Here is a 20,643-nt window from a genome sequence, read left to right as displayed (position 1 = left end):
AAAACAAAAACATCAGAAAATAAAGTGGGCCAATAGTACCCAGCTTTGAGAATTTTGTGGGCAGTGGTTTTCCAATAATGGTGCCCTCCACACATGCTGTTATGAAACTGTTGCATAACTTCCTTTGACTGTTCTTTGTCCAGACACCTTAAAAATATTCCAGATGGATCCCTCCAGTAGATCAGATTCTCCATAATGCAATACTTTGCTGCTCTAAGTTTTAACATTCTAGCTTGACTTTGAGTGAATTCTGAAGGGATTTCTAGCTTCAACAAGAAGTTAAATATTTCAGCATACCAACTACATGAAGCTAGATTCTCGACCACTGACTATTTTCTCACTGTTTCAGCTTTTTTTTCTTCTTCATTTTTCTGACCATTTGCTGCCATCGTGCATAGGAAATCAACATCTAGAAACCTGCAAATTTCTTTAGCTAATAATTTGGCAAGCCCCTGACCTCTGACTAGCTTTGTGGGCTTCAGCTCTATATCAAATTCTATCATTTTAGCAATCCATTTTGCCTTTCTTCCATCAACATCAGGGTGTGTTAAAACATCTTTTATTGCACAGAAGGTACATATGCAATTATCTTAGAATGCAAGATATAAAATCTAAAAGCCTTCAAGGATTTGATAAGAGCATATGCCTATTTTTCTATGATATCATACCTCAGTTCAGCATCCCTCAAATTCTTGCTGAAAAATGCCACTAGATGCTCTGAACCTTCTTCATATTGCTGCAATAGAACAACTGCAATAGTATCTTCAGAGGCAAATGAGAAAATATGGAACTCCTTGCTGTAATCAGGACTTGTTAAAGTGGGAGCCTCCATAATAGCCTTCTTAATGGACTCAAAAGATTTCCTTGCTCTATCAGTCCATCTTACCTCTGCTCCTTTCTTCAAACCTCCTGACAAAATTTATTTTGCCCAAAAAAGACTGTATATCTTTCTTTAATATGGGGACGATCAAAGCCTGAATTGCTTTGACTCTTTCTGGATCAATTTGAACACCTACAGTAGACACAATATGTCCTAACAGCTTGCCTTCTTCCAAAGCAAATTGTGATTTTTTGGGATTGACTGAGATTCAAAACCTCTTGCACTTCAAGAATACTTTTTTAAATGCTGTAAATGATTTTGATGGTTGCTGGAGTAAACTGTTATATCATCAAGGTAGATAAGCACAAATTTGTCCTTCTCTCCCACAAATGCTATGTCCATAGCTCTCTGAAAGGTGGCTCCAGTGTTCATCAATCCAAAAGGCATTTTGGCTTACATAAAAGTGCCCCAAGGAGTGGTGAATGCAGTCTTTTCTTGATCATCTGGGTGCATAACAATCTGATTAAAGCCTGAAAATCCATCAAAAAATGACATCACTTTAGCTCCTGAGACCTTTTGCAGCAACTGTTCCATCTTGGGCAGAGGATAATTGTATTTCTTTGAGCATTTGTTTAAATTTCTGAAATCAACACACAATCTGATTTTTCCACTCTTCTTTCTCACCACCACTAGATTGGCCACCCACTTTGAATATCTGAGAGGAACAATGATCTTGGCAGCCAACAATTTTTTAATTTCTTTTTCAATTAGTGGAAGAAGCATAGGGTTTATTGGTCTCAACTTTTGTTTGAAAGGAACGGTGTCTTTCTCCAGAGGGATTTTATGCTGAATTATGTTCTTATCATATGTTTTCAGATCACCATACTCCCAGGCAAACACATTAGCAAATTGCCTCATCAAATTGCAGTACTCAGCACTTTGATCAGCAGACAAATGAGTGGACAAATTTACAAATTTAGGTTGACTTGGACTTCCTATATCATGCTTACAGACTGCAGAATGCTCTTCTTTTTGGGCAGCCTTATAAGGCACATCATTTTGATCAAACAACCTTTCAAGAGGAATTAGACCTTTAGGAATATGGCTACTAGGATGCTGGACTATGCTGTTTTTGCCAATTTTATTTCTAAGCTAGGACTTGGGACTTTCTGACAAGGAATCATTTTCTTGGTCAATTTTCATCTCAAAGAACTCATCAATGACTTGAAGGAACCTATTAATCTTATCATCATCATTAAACACTTTCCAATGTAAGACATTGTCAGGCAAGGATGGTCTGTACTTCATTTGCACTTCGTAAACTAGTCTGGGAGGCATGGGAGGAATAAACAGACTAGCAGAGACAACAAGGGAATCAACAAGCTGATTTTGGGCTCTAGGAATGTATGAAATACAGAAAAAATCAAATGAATCTCTGATTCTCCATACCTCATTTCTGTATGCTTTTAGCCTTGGGTGCTTTGTTTGAAATGTTTTATTTACTTGCTGTATAATTAAATCAGCATCTCCAAATACCTTTATATTCTTGATTCCTCTGTCTTTGGCTGCATTAAGACCTAACAACAAAGCTTCATATTCTGCTATGTTGTTTGTCACTTGAAAAACCAATTTAAAAGACAGCTGAATGCTTTCTTATTGTGGAGATACTAGGATCACCCCTGCTCCTGCAGTCTCCCTTGAACATGCTCCATCAAAGAACATTTCCCACATCTGACTTCCTTGCTCTTTCTCAGCCTGAACTGTTGGTTTCCTGAGCTGCATTTCGGCTTTTTGAGATTCTTCTATTTGGAGAATGTATGCTTCAAAATCAGTGTCCACTGCATATATAGGATGATTTGTAGGATTCTTCTTATCACTAATGATGGATGCCAACTGTGCTTCTCTGTACAATCTCCTGCTTTCTCCTCCAAATACTGGGGTAGTGGCATAAGATAGATCATTCTGCAAGGTGCCACCTAGTCTCTTAATCCATCCTCTCGACAGCAGCATACCAAACTTAGGAGGGAAATCTGCTACCACAATATCCATCACCATGCTTTTCATGGGAAGCTGAGTTAGGGTAATGGTTAGATCTTTAATCAATCCAAGACATTTCACCTTCCTTGAATCAAAAGAAAATAGATCATGATAGGGTCTAGTGATATCAAGGCCTAACTCTTCCATGACAGCTTTAGGCATTAGATTGTGGTTGGCCCCTGTATCTAGAAATTAGTTGTGGAGGATTTTGTCATGAATGGTCAATGAAACATAAAAAGATGGAGAATTATTATCAGCAGGCTCAACCATGGGGCTGAGCACAATGGCCGGCTTGTCATCTTGCAAATTGACAGAGTCAGTGGAGGTTTGTTTGGTCTCTAGCTCAAGGGCTTCAAGAATAAGCTTTCTAAATACTTCACTCTTAACCAACTCAACCAGAGGCACAGATATTTTCAATTTCTGAACTTTAGATTCTAAGTTGAAAGAGGAAGATGACTTATTAAAACTTTTTACCTCTTGAACTAGAGCTTTGAGGATGACTAGATCAGCTGCTAGTCTTCTTTGCTTGCTGTTTTGTGATTCTGTTTGGGCAGCAGGCCTTTGGGCAGGATTCTCCTTAGCATTTTTTGCATTGGATCTCAGATTATATCTCTGCTGCTGCTCACCAGATTGTAGAACAATTCCTCTATCCCATTCTCGATTGTTTTGCTCTTGTAGCAATGATTGTTCATACTCAGCTAATGTAAAAAATTCAACGTTGCCTTTATCTTCCATGCAGTGAATTTCATCCTCGTCTTCTTCAAATTGTTCTTCCTCCATGACTATATTTTGAAAGGGAGCTTTAACTTTCTGATCTTCTTTTGAATCTTCACCCCTTTGCATTATTTGTAACTGCTCATTTTCTCTTATGAATGGACTGGAGTTTCTTGGAGCAAATGTGTTATGCTGCCTTTTTTTCCCTGAGTTCTGCTCAACCTCCAGCTTAGAGATTTTAGCAGCCAATGACTCTATCATTTTAGTCATTTTATCAAATTTTGGGTTTGAATATGATGTAGAGGAAGTAGAAGCCTGACCTCTCTGTCTTCTTCTATCCGTTTGGATTTTAAGCTTCTCTGCAGCCATTATATTAGACTCTACTTCTAAGGCTTCATCCTGCATGTCTGCCAGTGTAGCACATCTCCTTTCTCTCAATAACAGGTAGAAAGCAGAGTCAAAAGCATTGACATAAGTGAGTTTGGCAGAGGTAGGAGTAGGCTTTACCTCAGTTGGTATCTTACTATACATTCGATTGAATATTTTATTAAAATCAGGAATTGATTCCCCATTTTCCCTCCTCAGATTACCAAACTCAGTATGGTAATACAACAAGTCTTTTTTATCTCCCCATTGCTTCAAAAATGCATCATCTAATGCTTCAATATCTATTATTGATCTCTGGGGTAATTCTCTAAACTATTTCCTAGCCTCTCCATCAAGGCTCTGGACAAAAACTCTCATCCACACATCATTTTTACTTATATCGAAATTATTAGCATAACTGTAAAAAGCTTCCAGGTGTTCTTCTACTGTTACTCCCTCTGTTCCAGTGAATTTAGGCATATATTTTTGATATTCTCCCACAAGCATAGGGTTTAAAGGCACAGGCAACACCAATGGTCCATATCTAGCAGCAACAATTCTTTCTATCCTCGTAGGTGCTTGCTGTCCTGCCATGGTTGGAATATTTGGAAGAATACTAGCAGGGTGAATGGTAGGGAGTAATGTGATGGATGGCAGAGATAAAGGGATGTTTTGGACTGAATGGGAAGCTTTCTTTGGACTGAGATTAAAAGGGGAACTAACTGAACAAGGGGCTAAACTAATCTCTGAAGGAATTTCCTTATTAACAATGCTGGTTTCTAAATCTTCAAACTATAAATCTTCAGCAATAACTTTATCTTTCAGAGATGAATGAGACTTCTTAGGCTTACCTGATCCTGATGCCCCTTTCTGTGAAGCTTTCTTCGATTTAGCAGTCCTCTCAGGTTCATCAGGTGATTTCTGAGGATTTCTTCGAGTATGTCTCACAAACTAAGCCAGAACTTCAATGTGCAGTCACCAAATGATGGTCTTCCTCCAATGGAGTCACCAGACAGATGATTACAACCAGAAAGTGTGTTCAAACCTTGTCTGTCATCAAAGCTTGAAGCTGTCATTCTCCCAGGGAAGCTGAGCTTCAATTCTCCTCTCCCCAGCAACGACGCCAATTAATGTTATCGCCCCAAGGAACTCACCTAGGTTGTATATCAGTGATGCTCGGGAACATTACAAACTCAACAAAAGTTGGATAAATTGGTGGATGAATGAAACAAATGCTGCACATTCAAGCCAGATAACCACTCCTTCTACGCTTAACCCCAGACATGGGTGAACAGCCCCAGACTACAAGGCTTTTAACCACCAATTACTCACAGTTTGAGGATAAGGTGATGATGAAGAAGACTGACCACACCAGCAGATGCACAGGACCCTGTGATGGCCGGCTACAACCAGTTTAAAGGTCTGTAAATCTGGTTTCTAATACACAGACAGGATGATAGATTTCTATGCATTAAAACAATAGAAATCTGCAGGCAATTTCAATGAAACAGCTAAATTCTAACACAAAGGTGGGATGACAGCCCCTCCACTGCTAAAAATTAACAACACATGAAATAATGCATGACAGGCACAACCTAGAACATAGAAGAAGTGAAAAATGAGCAATTGACAGCAAAAGAAGCTTGTATTAGTTGGAAATGAAGACCAAAAGCTGCAGGTCTCACAGTAGTTATAGTCTCTAGAAGTTGAAGCTTACAACAGAAAGACACTCATCTAAAACTCATCAACCTATTACATCGTCTTTCTTGGTATATATAGAATCTGTTTACAAAATATCTCTGCTAAGCTATGCGTGGAGGTGTCTTAATGGATCACCAACCACATTTACAGTTTGATATGAGTTCTCTGATACATTCTGACTATTTTAATTAACAAATTTGACATTCCCTGGTACTTTGATGTACTCTTTGAATAGGTGGAATGTTTCCTGCATAAATGTTCAAAACTGCTGAAGGTGTTGAACTGCTCGAGGATCGTACTTGACCGTGCTGTTCTTGAATGCAGGCAGCTGAGTATTTTAATGCACAGAGTACAAGTAGCAGATGGCATCGTTGATATTTCTCCTTCGTGTGGGCGAAATAGGCTCAAAAATTCTGCAAGATGCAATGAGAATGGACAAAGAGCCAAGAATGAACACTGGCCATTGGATGGATTACATGGACGATCGAGATATGCTGACGGGAGGCAACAGGAAGACACAAAGGCACGATTGAACATGAACCATTAGATCAGAGAAATGGACGGCGAAGATTTGATCATAGGGAGCTTAACAGGAAAATTGAGCGGAGACAGATGCGGGCCATCGGATCATGTGATGGGAGATCAGACGGTCGACGGGTAGCTAAGATAATCAGCGGTTATCGTGCGGGGAGCCGTACCGAGAGGGTGGAAAACGGTTTTATCGCACCGCTTATGAGGCTGCGGCAGTTTTCATGCAGAGCGGTGCGATACAATGGCATGGTGACGCGTGTCTGACGGGACGGCAGGGAAACTGCTTTTCCCGGAAGTTATTGGTCGATTGGTTTACAGGGCGAGGGTGGGCCTGGGCTTTAGATTATACGACCAGCGCAATTGAATGGTGAAGGAAGGTCAAAGGTTAATGCACCCATTTGGAGTTTGATGTGACAGGCGAGGGGCGGGCTCGGGCTTTATTAAAGCTTAGGGTTGTAAACTATATTATATGCGCGGGGTTAAGAGTGTTAGGACTTAAGTGACCTGGGATAAAATGAAGAAATATATTAATACGAAGTTTAAAGGGTTTTTGGGTTTTATAACGGTAAATGAGTTTTATAAAGAGTTATTGGGGTTTTTGAGGCAAAATAGGGAAAAGGGGTTTAGATGGAAATAAAGGAAAATGAACAAGGAAGGATGAAATGGAGGTAGTGGGAAAACTAGGAGAGACCATGATAGCCATTATACACCATCTCTGAACCAGCAACCAAGGACCAGACCAATTCCTTCTCCTGGAAAATCAACAACATGTAGCAGAGCTAAAAGGTACCCAGATCTCAAATCAATCTTTGGGAAGAACCGTGCTCCTCTCAACTCATCCATCAACTCATCGATCATGGGTATGGGGTATCTATTCTTTAGGGTCTTCTTGTTTAGGGCCCTGTAGTCAATGCACATCCTCAATGTGCCATCCTTCTTCTTCACCAACACCATGGAAGAAGCAAAAGGACTCGTGCTTGGTCGAATGTGCCTAAGAGCCAGCAACTCCTGAATGGCCCGCTCAATCTCATGTTGATAGGCTTTGGGATGCCTATAGGGGGTATTAATCACTGCCTGTATGCCCTGCTCAAGCTCAATGGTGTGCTCAAACCCCCGGTCCGGTGGCTGTCCCGGTGGAATTTCCCCAAACGCTGTGGCATATTGGTCAAGGATGGCCTGTATCTCTAGGTGCACTGTCTGTGCTGTAGTCCCTGCCTCTGATGCACATAGCTCTACTACCCACTCTATGTCTCCCTTCCGAAAGACTGCCTCCATCCGATGAGCTGAAACAGTCTGAGGTGGGGATGTGTGATGTCCCCGTATCTTCTCATGCCTCCTTGTCTTCTCATCATCCCACTCCATCTCTAGGGCCTTCCAATCTGTAGTGACCTTCCCTAGAGTGATGAGCCACTGGACACCCAATACTATGTTGGTGTCTGGAATATTGACCACGAAGAAGTGGTCAGTCAGTGTGTAGGTACCCATCATCACTGATAACTCTGGAACATAACGAGCACACACCATGGTTTGATCTCCTGGGACCAAAACTGAAAATCCATTGAAGCTCTCTGTCGGTATACCTCTCCGCTCAACCATCTGTGCATCGATGAAGTTGTGGGTGGCCCCATTGTCAACCAAAACTGATACTCGCTGGCCACATATTGTCCCCCGTACTCATAGTGTCAAATACTTGGGAACTCCTTGCAATGCTGCAAGGGCTCCCCTGGTAGGTGCAAAAGCTGCACCACCTACTGCTGGTGGTGGAGGCGGCAAGGGACTGGTACCGGGAAAAGTGTCTATTTAGAACTGCTCTATCCCACTAAGGTGTGACAACTGCCTTAGAAACAAACAGAGAAAACTACTTTTGTATTTCCTTTATGAATTAAAGATAGAGGGGGATAGAAAGAACCGACCCGTGTCTTGCGCTAGTCCTTTGATCCAATCCCTCTCTTCTTTGACAACTTCCAGCTACTTTCTCCCTTACTTGCCCAGCTTCACCAAGTACCTGTAAGATCACAGAAGAAGAAAACTATACAAAGACATGGATCTATATTCATAAACAGCTTAGGATCAGATTTAAGCTAAACATACAAATGTAACAAGCATCAATGATACACAAGCATGTAGGAAAAACTCAAATAGTTTTATTGATATAACAAGAAGATCCAGGAGGAGTTACAACCGATGATTCCTGACCCAGCATCAACCTCCCAGCAAAGAAGCCCCTCTTCACCTCCAACAAAGCATAAATCACCCAATACTCTGATCTCTATCTCAAAACCAACAACAATTCCTTACAATGTGCAAAATTCCAGCCTCTGGATCTCTGGGATGAGGGATCCATATATAGATGTATGCAAGGAGGATGAGTCAGCTTATGATTTGATTACTGTCTTCTCTCTGTCAGTTCTTGCTTCCACTTGGAGACTGAAAGCCTCTTACTCATCCTTGGTCGAATTCAGTGAGGCAAGTGTCATTGGAGAAGATTCTGGAAGCTTCCATTGTCTTTCCACCTTGCGGAATGGCACTGCCATTTGTCATTTCCCACTCAACACACCCTCATAGTGCATTTATGTGCGTTGCAACGCACCTAGATAGTGTATTTAGGTGCTATGCAACGCAGCTAGCCAGTGGAGCAGCTGAAATGATCCTATTTTGACTTATTCTGAGCAATTTCTGGTGGAGAACTTCTGGGAGAAGCTGTAATTTGTTGACCTTGTTCCTTTAGGGGTTGGAACAACACTTTTAGGGACTTAGGAGCCCTTGGTTTATGGACATTTCATGCTTGGAGCTGCAAGGCACAAAAATGTCTATAACAGTTGCCCCCTAAAGTATGAGGCCGTTAATCGGGTGAAATGCTTTATTATGAGGATCTGAAGTTCTTTCAATGTTGGGAGGAGACCTGTAATAAGATACAATACAATACATTATCTTCATACTGTTTTTCATGATCTAGCTGAGGCGGGCATTCCCATGCTCAGCTTTATAAATTCATTTTCATGTACATAGGACAGACAATCGTCTGAGTGTACACTGATGATTCTGATAGAGCCATCATCCTTTTGGTAGGATGATTATCTGTGCTGCAATGTTGTACATTTAATGTCTTTTATTTTCCTGAATATATATCGCAGCCCGGATGGATGAAACTAGATCCGGGGTCTTCAATCTCATCCAATCTTCACTCGAAGTACAAGTCGATCCATGTGAGAAATGTTCTAAAGTCGAACACGGAAAGACATCGCTTGATTACCAGTCAATGATGTAAACTGTTAACAAGCGCGAGAGGAATCACCGATAATGATAATGACCCTCAAGGTACTACAGTACAATTCACATGGTGTGAATAAAGGACTTGGCGTCGAACACCACGCAAAATCTTTCGGTCGAAGGCCATTGATGTAAACCTGTCGCCGGAAGTGAGAAACTTGCCATTGAGGCATGCAAGCTTCAAAGTACTGAATGGGGTGTTCCTAGACCAACTTCTTGGATAATGAGCTGATGTCGACAAGAAGTGATCCGTCAAAGGAGGGCCTTAATGAATCCCACATCAATGACACGGAATGAAGAAAATGATTTTGATGGAGGTGAAAACAATCTGATGATATACGGTTCAGGATGGCGGTCATGAAAGAATGGAGTATAATGTATGGTAGTGGGTGGGACACAGGTGACTTCTCTGGATGACTTCTCTTGAACATGTCGGTGACACTTATGTGATGGATTGGTAGCATTAACCCCAAATGTGGATGGTATGGCGTGACCATGGTGATGTGACCAGTGAATGAAACAACCCAACCCGACTCGGACACGGAGTGGAAGTGTCATGTTCAAGAGCGACTTGCTACCAACAAAGATTCTTTGAGTTTTCTTCCCAATTTTTCCCCAGTCATTGCTGACTAGTACCTCTTTATTTTTTTCAAGCTTGAGGAGGATAACGTATGCTTGTTCTATAATTTTCCCTTTGGGCAAACCCATCGCTATGTTTTAACGAGCCTAGCGATAGTGAAACTCGTTCTCGTCTAAAGACAAGTTTGTCGCTATTAATCTTTTTAACGAGTTTAACGACAAAGATAACTCGGTCCTTTTCAATTTTAGAGAGTCTGAAAAGGTAACTCCAAAATTCCTTTTTCGTCATCTAATCCCTTAAGTCCAAAAAAGTATAAAACAATACAGAAGGGATGAATTTTCGATAGTTTTAACGAGCCGAACAAAACAAGCGCTCGATCTTTTTGTGCAATAATCCCTCAGGTCCAAAAAGATTAAAATCTAGAGGAGGGATAGCACTTCCTGTCCCTTTAACGAGCTGGAAGGCCAAGGACTCAGCAATCTTTTCATATTTTACGAGTCAGTTGAAAAGAGCTTAAAGGAGACTCGTCTTTTGAGGAACGAGTGATAAAATGGGTAGCAGCTGATTCCAGGGAAGGTTTGGAATTTTCCAATCACGGCAGTGTCACAAGGATGGCTAGTGAAATCACTCTTCGCAGCTGTTCCTCAAAATGGGTAAACAATCAAATGGAGGTGAATGATCGGCCAATGGAAAAGTGGAGGTGACGATGCAAACACGACCAAGGCTTTAATGGCTGAAGTACTACATTCACGGTGGTTATTTACCAGGGAATAGTTCATTTTTTAACGAGCTTAAACGCGGGTGGAAACATTTGTTGGGTCCGGGTTTATTTTTTAACGAGCTTGAACCTCACGGTAACACTGCTCGATTAATCCAGTCATATGATAAGAATGTCTCATATAAAAACGACAATTTTTAGAGTTTTGCCCCACATCCTTCCTTTATGCAAGTTAGGAGACGACCAATCCTACGAGTTTAAAGGGTTAGAGGTCCTAAAAATTAAAAAAAATAAATAGTCGCCCTTCGCTTGCATTCCAAAAGGTTTGCATGCCCCCAGGTATAAAACAGAGTTTCAAGGTCACCCTTTATTCAAGCTGACAAAACATTCGTTTTATCAGGAAGGGTAAACCTCTTACAGGTTACCCAAAGATTGTTCTATTCGCGGCGCAAACAAAACAATTCTTCGGCGATATCTACCTAGATAAGCAAAGGTGAGTGGCGGTGCTCGCCAACTCACATAACTTTGACAAGAGAATCCTGTACTAGAATAACCCCCTCTTCCACTCACGGACGAGGGTACAGACTAGGCATATTCTCCCGCGGAAACCTACCCTATACCCGAAATTTTCCTGTCGAAGCAGACCAGGATGCATGCCCCCTGGGTTTCAGTCATATCCCTCTGAATTACTCACGCTCATCGGGAGGACGGACTGGAGATTGAGACATTTCTTGCGTGAAAAGACCATTCAGGGATGGTATATGACTATTTGCTCTGTATGATCCGGGAAATGAAAGCTGGTCCACGATCTTGACCACTCTTCCTTCGTGCGGAAAACACATTACTCTAAAGAGTGAGGAGACAATCGCTCCCATGCAATAAATATAGTCTCGTCCAAGGAGTAGATTGTAATCTAGGGTTCCTTGAACTACCATTACGTTCACGTGAATGGTTTTCCTTGTCAATGTTATGGGCACATCGGGAAGGATCCCTAAAGGTCGACTGGTTCCTTGATCAAAGTCTGTCAGATTTCTCATCTCAGGCAAAAGCGATGGCGAACCAAGCGCTTTCCAAGCAGTTGAGGAAAGGATACTCACAGAAGACCCCTCATCTACGATGGTACCAGCCATAACCATTCTATAAATTTGAACGATAATTCGGAATGGTATGCTTGCCGGTAAACGGGGTCTGCCTAGTTGATTCCAGTCGAAGGAGACAACTAGGTTGCTTGGAGGTGGGACCGAATAGACGGCCGGGTACGACTCTGACGAACTTCCTTCCTACGGTAAAGGAACGGGTAAATTGCCCCCATGTTTGTTGGAGTCTGTGCTTATGAAGAGAATTTGGACGGTGTCATCCTTGTTCTCCTTAGTGGGTGTATCATCTGAAGATGAAACCTCTGAAGGCAAGACCGGGTCAACTGCCACCTCGACCTTTTGACTTTCGTCTGGTATGGATCCAGATGGTTTATCTTCAATGATAGGTGCTTCAGCCGACCACCTGAGCGGGCCAACTGGATTTTCAACTAGTGACGGACTCGGCAAGAGTTTTTTATATCCAGGAAGAATTCGTAACGGTGAAACCGGACGATCATCCAAAACTCTTTTAGCTTCGTCTAAGAAGGGACAACGGTGGACAACATGATCGCCTTCGCACAGTTTACAAGGAAATCTATATTTTCCTTTTTGTCCTGGGACTTCACTTTCACTAGTCGACGGTGTGTTTTCAACATGATTATCAGAGGTTGACGACACTGAGTTGTGCAATCTAGGAGACCAGTCCCTTAATATCCGAGGGATGCAAGGACAATCTCTGTGAAAGTGGTCTCCTTTGCAAATGACACATGGCGATTTAGGCCTGGTCAGTGCAGTGTGTGGATTTTCGTTAGACGACACTCGTTTTCCCCCATTCGCCTTTGGCTCCTTCTTCTTCTTCTCTTTCTTCTTCTTTTCCTTCTTCTCCTTAGGAACTTGACTTTTGGCTTTACCAGCCCCATCAAGCGAAGATGAAGGAGGAGAGGAAGAATTAGAGGAAGTAGAAGGTTGGTGGGCAACTCTGGACTCGTCTAATTGCTGATTCAATTGTTTAGGAATAGTGGTGTTCTGAACGACAGAGGTTGAGAAGATCCATACAGGCAAACCAATTGTTAGTCCTAGAAGCGACAATGTGGCCATATGGGGTGCACCAACATCTCCCCAAGGGGAGAAGGGACTAGGATTTCCTCCAAGGGGAATTCCTTGGTTGGTAGACTCCATTTTCTCAACCCAAGATCAACGTAGGAAAGGGGTAATGAATATTCCGTTTAAAATAAATTTTTAGACGCTTTGACACAACTTGTTTTTTCAGTTTTTAAGAGTCGAGAAAAAACAAAAGATAACTCTAGTCTCCTTCGATTTTTAATGAGCCTGAAGTGACAAGTGCTCAGATGGACCTTTTCCGTTAAAGAGTCTGAAAAGGAACGAAAGGGACTGCTCTGGAGATCTAGGTAGAGGGAGTACCAAACCAATCACAAAACTGCAGAATACTTTTTACGGTACGGCAGTCAATCTTCCCGAATGTTGTGTTCAGTGCATTGCGATCGATAGGGCGGCAGACACGGCTTCCTATGGATAAAGGATTTAAGCCTATAGGGGTCTCCCAAAATATACTCGACGGTACGTGGGAGCACAAGTCCGTACTGGCACTTATCGTCTCAAAGTGGAGGAATCACCCAACCATCAATGAGGACAACAGTTACCAGGATTTATGACGCCGGAATACGTCTCTAGCTTAGACCTCTAAATGTCGTGCGTTAAGTTCCAAAGCGTTGTTAGATTCATTGAATTTATTTTAAGTTGATCTTTCTTATGAAGTTTTCCTTTTGGGTTCACCACGAGATGTAGATGTAATTCCTAAAATGCAATCTAAAGATGATAAGAAAACTTTTATCTCTTTTGAGCAATGGAAATCCTAGCTACTAGGGGAAAAGAAAGACACAATCTTTTCACAAAGAGCAAAGAGCACACTGTAAATGCACTTTCCTAAATCAAGCCAAACAGACTGTCAATATGCAAATGCACATGTGCATGTATTTGTTTTCAACTTTCTTAATATTGATGCTAAAAATAAAGTTGATGTACAAATCTGAATTTGCTTTCAAGCGACAGACACAAACAAGCTTCTTTTCGAAATCAAAAGGTAGAGATGATTACGACACTTTATGATTTTGAAATAAATACTCGTTTTGACACTAGAAAGTCACAAATTCAAACCAAAGGCAATAGTAAAAGCATAACCGACTATCAACAGCAAATAAACTTTCTCCTATGATCGAAATCGACACTTGCGACAGATCTAAATCAAAGGACGACAGTATGATTATTATACTTTTGCAATGGAAAACTGTAAACGACTCAACAAACACACAAAAACATCTACAGTTCTTTTGTATAAATGAGGCAGAATATCAGTAAGGAAAAGGGGTTTGAAACAGTCATATACTGATCACAGGCTACAAAAATCAGAGACAAAACTGGAAAGAATGAAGCACAAGAACCTCAGCTGCACAGGGCTAGTCTGATCAGCGCACCTGTAACACAGAGAAACTGGATTGCAGCGCAGGTTTCCCTCTCGAGAAGTGCGTTGAAATGCAGGATCTCTTCACAGTACCTGCGCTAGGGCAGAAACAAGAATTCTATCTGGGTTCTGGGTCACAGTTTGCAGTTTAGTCTTTGGTTTTTGGCCGAGTAAAAGCAATCAGTAATGCACAATCAGGGGGTAGATCTAAGGAGGGTCTAAGAGCTATCATAAAGGGCAATCAGATCATTTGTGAATCAGCTGTTCAAATCATAAACAGATCCACTGAATGGATTGAAGCAGCAGATGTCTACTTTGCATTTGTTATGGCAAATGCAGTTCGAATGCTACTTATAAGTTTATGAAACAAACAACAAAAAGATACACAAACAAACTAATTAGACAATCGTCCCCAGCGGAGTCGCCATTTTGGTACCGGGAAAAGTGTCTATTTAGAACTGCTCTATCCCACTAAGGTGTGATAGCTGCCTTAGAAAAAAACAGAGAAAACTACTTTTGTATTTCCTTTATGAATTAAAGATAGAGGGGGATAGAAAGAACCGACCTGTGTCTTGCGCTAGTCCTTTGATCCAATCCCTCTCTTCTTTGACAGCTTCCAGCTACCTGTTCCCTTACTTTCCCAGCTTCACCAAGTACCTATAAGATCACAGAAGAAGAAAACTATACAAAGACATGGATCTATATTCATAAATAGCTTAGGATCAGATTTAAGCTAAACATACAAATGTAACAAGCATCAATGATACACAAGCATGTAGGAAAAACTCAAATAGTTTTATTGATATAACAAGAAGATCCAGGAGGAGTTACAACCGATGATTCCTGACCCAGCATCAACCTCCCAGCAAAGAAGCCCCTCTTCACCTCCAACAAAGCATAAATCACCCAATACTCTGATCTCTATCTCAAAACTAACAACAATTCCTTACAATGTGCAAAATTCCAGCCTCTGGATCTCTGGGCTGAGGGATCCATATATAGATGTATGAAAGGAGGATGAGTCAGCTTATGATTTGATTAGTGTCTTGTCTCTATCAGTTCTTGCTTCCACTTGGAGACTGAAAGCCTCTTACACATCCTTGGTCGAATTCAGTGAGGCAAGTGTCATTGGAGAAGATTCTGGAAGCTTCCATTGTCTTTCCACCTTGTGGAATGGCACTGCCATTTGTCATTTCCCGCTCAACGCACCCTCATAGTGCATTTAGGTGCATTGCAATGCACCTAGATAGTGTATTTAGGTGCTATGCAACGCAGCTAGCCAGTGGAGCAGCGGAAATGATCCTGTTTTGACTTATTCTGAGCAATTTCTGGTGGAGAACTTCTGGGAGAAGCTGTAATTTTTTGACCTTGTTCCTTTAGGGGTTGGAACAACACTTTAAAGGTTCAATTTACTTATTGGGTGGGGGGGGGCTATGGTCGAGCCTGCTTACGCATCCTCTCCCTTGGGGTCGAGTACCTAAAGGTCCTCTCCCTATGGTCGAGCCTGCTTATGCATCCTTATCAGTCGAGCCCCCTAAAGGGTGCGTTAGCACACTCGACTGTCAAGGCCGCCATCGACGGAGTCACTCACTATTCATATGGTGAGGGTCCTCTCGATGGCGGCCCTCTCCTCTCCTCTCTTTTATGGTCGAGCACCCTAAAGGGACGGAGTCACTCACTATTCATATGGTGAGGAGCCCTTGGTTTATGGACATTTCATGCTTGGAGCTGCAAGGCACAAAAATGTCTATGACAGGGACCCTGCAGGGCATGACTATCTCCTACCTCCACATCATCCTCCTCATTCTCTTCCCCTCTGCTCTCGGAGAAGACCTCAATAAAATGTGCTTTGCCAGCAACACATCTATGTCATGGTGCCCACGGCTCCTGACAGGTGAAGCACAACCACTTCTTCTTCAACTCCCTCCTGGCATAATCATCAATTTTTACTCATCTGGGATTCCCCTTCAGAGGCAGAATCCTCACATCCTTCCCCTTAGGCTGAAAATCCTGTTGTTGGGGGTAAGGTGTCTGGGTCTTGGGTAAGACATCCTGTAAGTCCTGGGTCCTGCTAATATCATCTTGAAGGGTCGTTGGTCTAGCGGATCTGAATAGACCTCGAAGTGGCTCTACTAACCCCTCAACATACATGTAGATCCTCGGTGCTATGGATAGATCTGGCACCATCACTGAAACCCTCAAAAAGTCCGCAATGTAGGTCTCTGGGCTCCCTGTCTATTTGAGCCTTGTCAGCTCAACAAAGTGCTGTTCCGGATCCCTCCGGTCAAACCTCTCCATCAATCTCCTGGTGAACTCGACATACGTCATCACTGTGGAATGCCCGAGTGTAACCATCCCATGGAACCACCAATCCTGGGCCTCACCATGCAAATGTAATATCGCCACCTTGATGAGCCATCAAACATAGGCAAGTGAAACCTACTAGCAGTGCGGTGGGTGTCTCCATCATGATAATGCCAGTATCCTCTGTGATGGTCGCAGGGTCTACTATCCTGCTGGAGCTGAACAAAGTCCCTGAATGAGAAAGAATCCTTGAACTCCTGCCCATAGGCCTGGTACTCCACAAAATAATCGCCCATATGATCGAGCTCTGCCTCATGCTGTGCTCCGGCCCCCGTATCTGCTCCTAGGAAAGTGGGCATGGTAGAGCGTATAGGGGAATGTGAGGCCACTTGCTGAGTAGTATCACGCTAAGTGGCATCCTGCTCCGGAAAATGGTGAGATGCGCCCGATCCCTCTCCAACCTAGAAAACTCATGGGCTCTCACACTGCCTAGCCTCCACTGCCGTGAATCTCTGCCCCATCACCTCGATCTACCTCGACAGATATTGCACTGATTTGAGGAGCATGTCCGCAAATTTATTCCCATCATCATCTGCCATCAGATTCTCCTGCTCTACGTCCACCATAGGCTCCTCTTGTCCTACGTCCACCACAGGCTCTTCCTGTTCTACGTCCACCATCGGAACATAGTTTCCCTCTCTGTAGGTGTTCTCCAACCTACGCCCAACATCTCTGTATCTCCTTCCTCTGTAATAGATGTAGGGATTTTCCCCCAGTATCATAGATTGCTAGCTCCACAGGCTGAGCCAGATCTATGCTCTGATACCACTATAATATCCCGTTTCATAGATTTTCCCCCAAACCCTAGTAAACTCTAACCAAATACGCACAAATAATATAATAACTGGGAAACTCAAATTGATAAAAATAACAGTGGTGTAACATATAATAATATAAGCATGAAATATAAGCAGATACTCAAGAAAAGCAGAGCGAAATGCTAAGCTATTTTATTATACTGAGTAATGGAATGAGTATAGGAGGTGATCAGAAGGATGGCACCTCGACTTGCACCAAGCAAGTGAAGAAATACACTCAGAATAACAAAGGAATGGCCTCTGTGTGGATGCTGCTGGAAAACTGCCGTGCTGCTGCTACTATTGGAAATAAAATGAGGATTTGGGGTTGTTCCCCTCCTCAGAAAACATTGAAACTCTGGAATCCACCCCTACTCAGAAAACCTAGAAAAACCCAGAAAGATTTTATGAAATGGCCGACCCCCGAAAATCACTTCCTTGGGGAATCACGCAATCCCTCAAGGCCCTGTGCTGCCACTTAGTAGAATCCTCCAAAATATTGCCTGAAACTTTTCCAAACCCCTCCAATATGCAAGAGCTGAACCCTTGCTCAATATCCCAGCTCAACTCCTCCACAATTCCTTAACCCGGAATTGCTCCCAGAAGAACTGCGTCCCTCTCTCTCAAGACTGCACAGTTTTCCAATGCTCAGCTCCATCTCAATGCCAAAGATCAAAATTACTGCTGAAAATACCTTGCTCGAGTAGGCACTCGAAGTCCCCTGGGGCTAAGGGTGAGATCTCTGAATGGAGACACTCAGTGCACTAAACAGTGCTGCAGATAGGCTAAACAACCATTGTCCTCCAAGTCGAAATGACTAGCTCAAATGCTCATAATCGAATGACAAAATGAGGGGCTCCTCTCTCCTTTATAGCATTGGCCTCTTCCAATACCAAGGCTCACCTCCTCCAATGTAATCCCCTCTTGCCACATGTTCCCTTTCCATCTGCGCAGTCCCTCCAAGTGTTTGCATGGGCCCCATCTCTGTGTGCTCCCTTGGGTCCCTTGGCTCCCCTTTAAGTCACAACGTTGTGCTACTAGGAAGTGACTTTTTATTCTAAAAGTGAGTTATGTCCCCTTTTCCTCACCTTTTTATTTACAAATAACTATAGAAGGAAAAATTGAGAAAAATCGAATATTCTAATTAGCCATGGCTAATTAGGAATATTACAAATGCTCCCCTCCAAAATATCGATATTTGTGGATCTGGTTCCCTTTGTCCTTGTCATTCACTTGGAGTTCCTTGACTGCTAGTGAATTCGAGCTCTTGTAGAGGATTTTGTGATCTCAAGCTGAGTTAGGGAGTTAATTAGGTTGAAAGGCTCCCTATATTCTCTCTATGTGTCTCCATTAAGCCCCTACATGTTAAATATGTCCAAAAATGCTTCTTTTACCTACATATTAATCACATTAGGCCATACAATATGACAAACACATTTTAGTCTTCCTACTAAGCATATTATGGCTAAAAATGTGAATTAATGTGAGAAAATGAGAGTTTTAAGGGCTGGAGGATAGCACAATGAACTCCAAAAGATACCTATTGATGGGACCCATCATCACCCCCCTACGGAAATTTTTTCTCACCCTTTGAGAAAATTTGCCACTGATATGTAGTTCATTCATGGCCCTAGTGGTCTGTCTGACATCCCAAGGCACTTCAGATGATGTGCCTTCTCGTGGATAGAAACTTGCATTTTCCTCTATGTATGCCCATTATTTTTGTTCCTCTTCTTGGTTTCTGCCTTCTTGTAGGCCCAATAGTAAGGGAGGACTGAGTTTGAGGCCTATCCACATGATCTTTAGCCTTTGCATGATCCTTTTGTATGGGGGGTTTTCTCCAAGGCATTCCTTAGTCTTTTTGGGGAGTGATATCCTCTGATTTGTAAATTACGAGGTAGGCCTGCCATATTCTTTAACAAGCTTGTAGACCCTTTATCTTTGTTATCGCTCAAACTATCAGGGGACCTAAAGGGGATCCCTAAAGGGAAAATGCTAGGTCAAGGGAAACAAATGGAAACTTAGCCCACTATCACCTCAGCTAAGGCTCCCTTCTATTTATGAAATTTCACAGATGGGAGGAGAATCGATATATTTGGAGTCACCGATGAAGGATAAATCAATGAATATATATGAGTGACCCAAATAATCCCCTTCCGAGAAGAGCTTGAAGGATGGATCTTTCTTGCTTTCTAATAAAGGTACAATGTCTTATAGGGAAAGGAAGGGACGATTTTAGGGTTAGGTTTATGGGATAGGACTTGTGAAGTAGTTTCCAAATCCCTAAAATCCTTATTGAAATTGGTATCCTGGATGGTTCTTGAAGAATTTTCTTTTCAAAGGAACAAGACCATACGAGAGCAAATGGACCCAGTCTAGGGTAGGATTAAAGAGTATGGAAACCAATGATGTTCTTACCCTAGACAAGATGGGGGAAAGGTTCAAAGAAATAATACTCACTTAGAGGTGTTGAATTGATCCAATAAGATATTAGCCTTTGGGGATGCTAGGGAAAAGTTTGATCTCAGAGCTAGGGCTTGTATTTTCTCAAAACTCCATCGTAAGAATGACCTCAAATTTGGAGGACGTATTGAGGAAACACCAACGTAGGAGGGGCTAGGAGATCAAACTTTTTGAAGGGCTAGTTCATCGGGAAATTGATTCCCCAGGTGATACAACTTGGTTAGACCGAGGAAAAGGTGAAAGAATTTGGTTTAAGGTGACCACCTTTTGGTAGATCAATGCCCTAGTCTTGGGGAGAATGGAGTTTATGATAAATATGAGTGATGACCTTTGGTTCTTGGTCAAGGATGCCTCAAGATCACTACGCTGGCCTTCTAGGTCAAAGAGAAGCAATCATGCAACTTTTATAATTTGATTTACAAAAATGTGATGGATTATCAAGATCAATTCCCTGATAGAATTACCCCTATGAGATTCCATTCACATTACATGGCCCATACATTGAGAGATGCTATAACAGAGACACAATTCCACAATTTAAAGTAGTAAATGCATGCAACAATTAGTCCTAAGAATAATGAAAACCCAATCCAATGTATATGACAAAGTAAAACAAGAATAACATTAAAATCATGTACTTACATGTAATATAATATATCCAACCATCCACAATTTGAAAAGAGAGAAGATCTAAGATAATATAGACAAAATCCACGAATCAGAATTC

This window comes from Pinus tabuliformis, chromosome 9, assembly GCF_031772625.1.
Source record: "Pinus tabuliformis cultivar Carrire ecotype Pingquan chromosome 9, CPIR1, whole genome shotgun sequence".
Taxonomy (NCBI): domain Eukaryota; kingdom Viridiplantae; phylum Streptophyta; class Pinopsida; order Pinales; family Pinaceae; genus Pinus; species Pinus tabuliformis.
Note: the sequence above shows the minus strand (reverse complement) of the source record.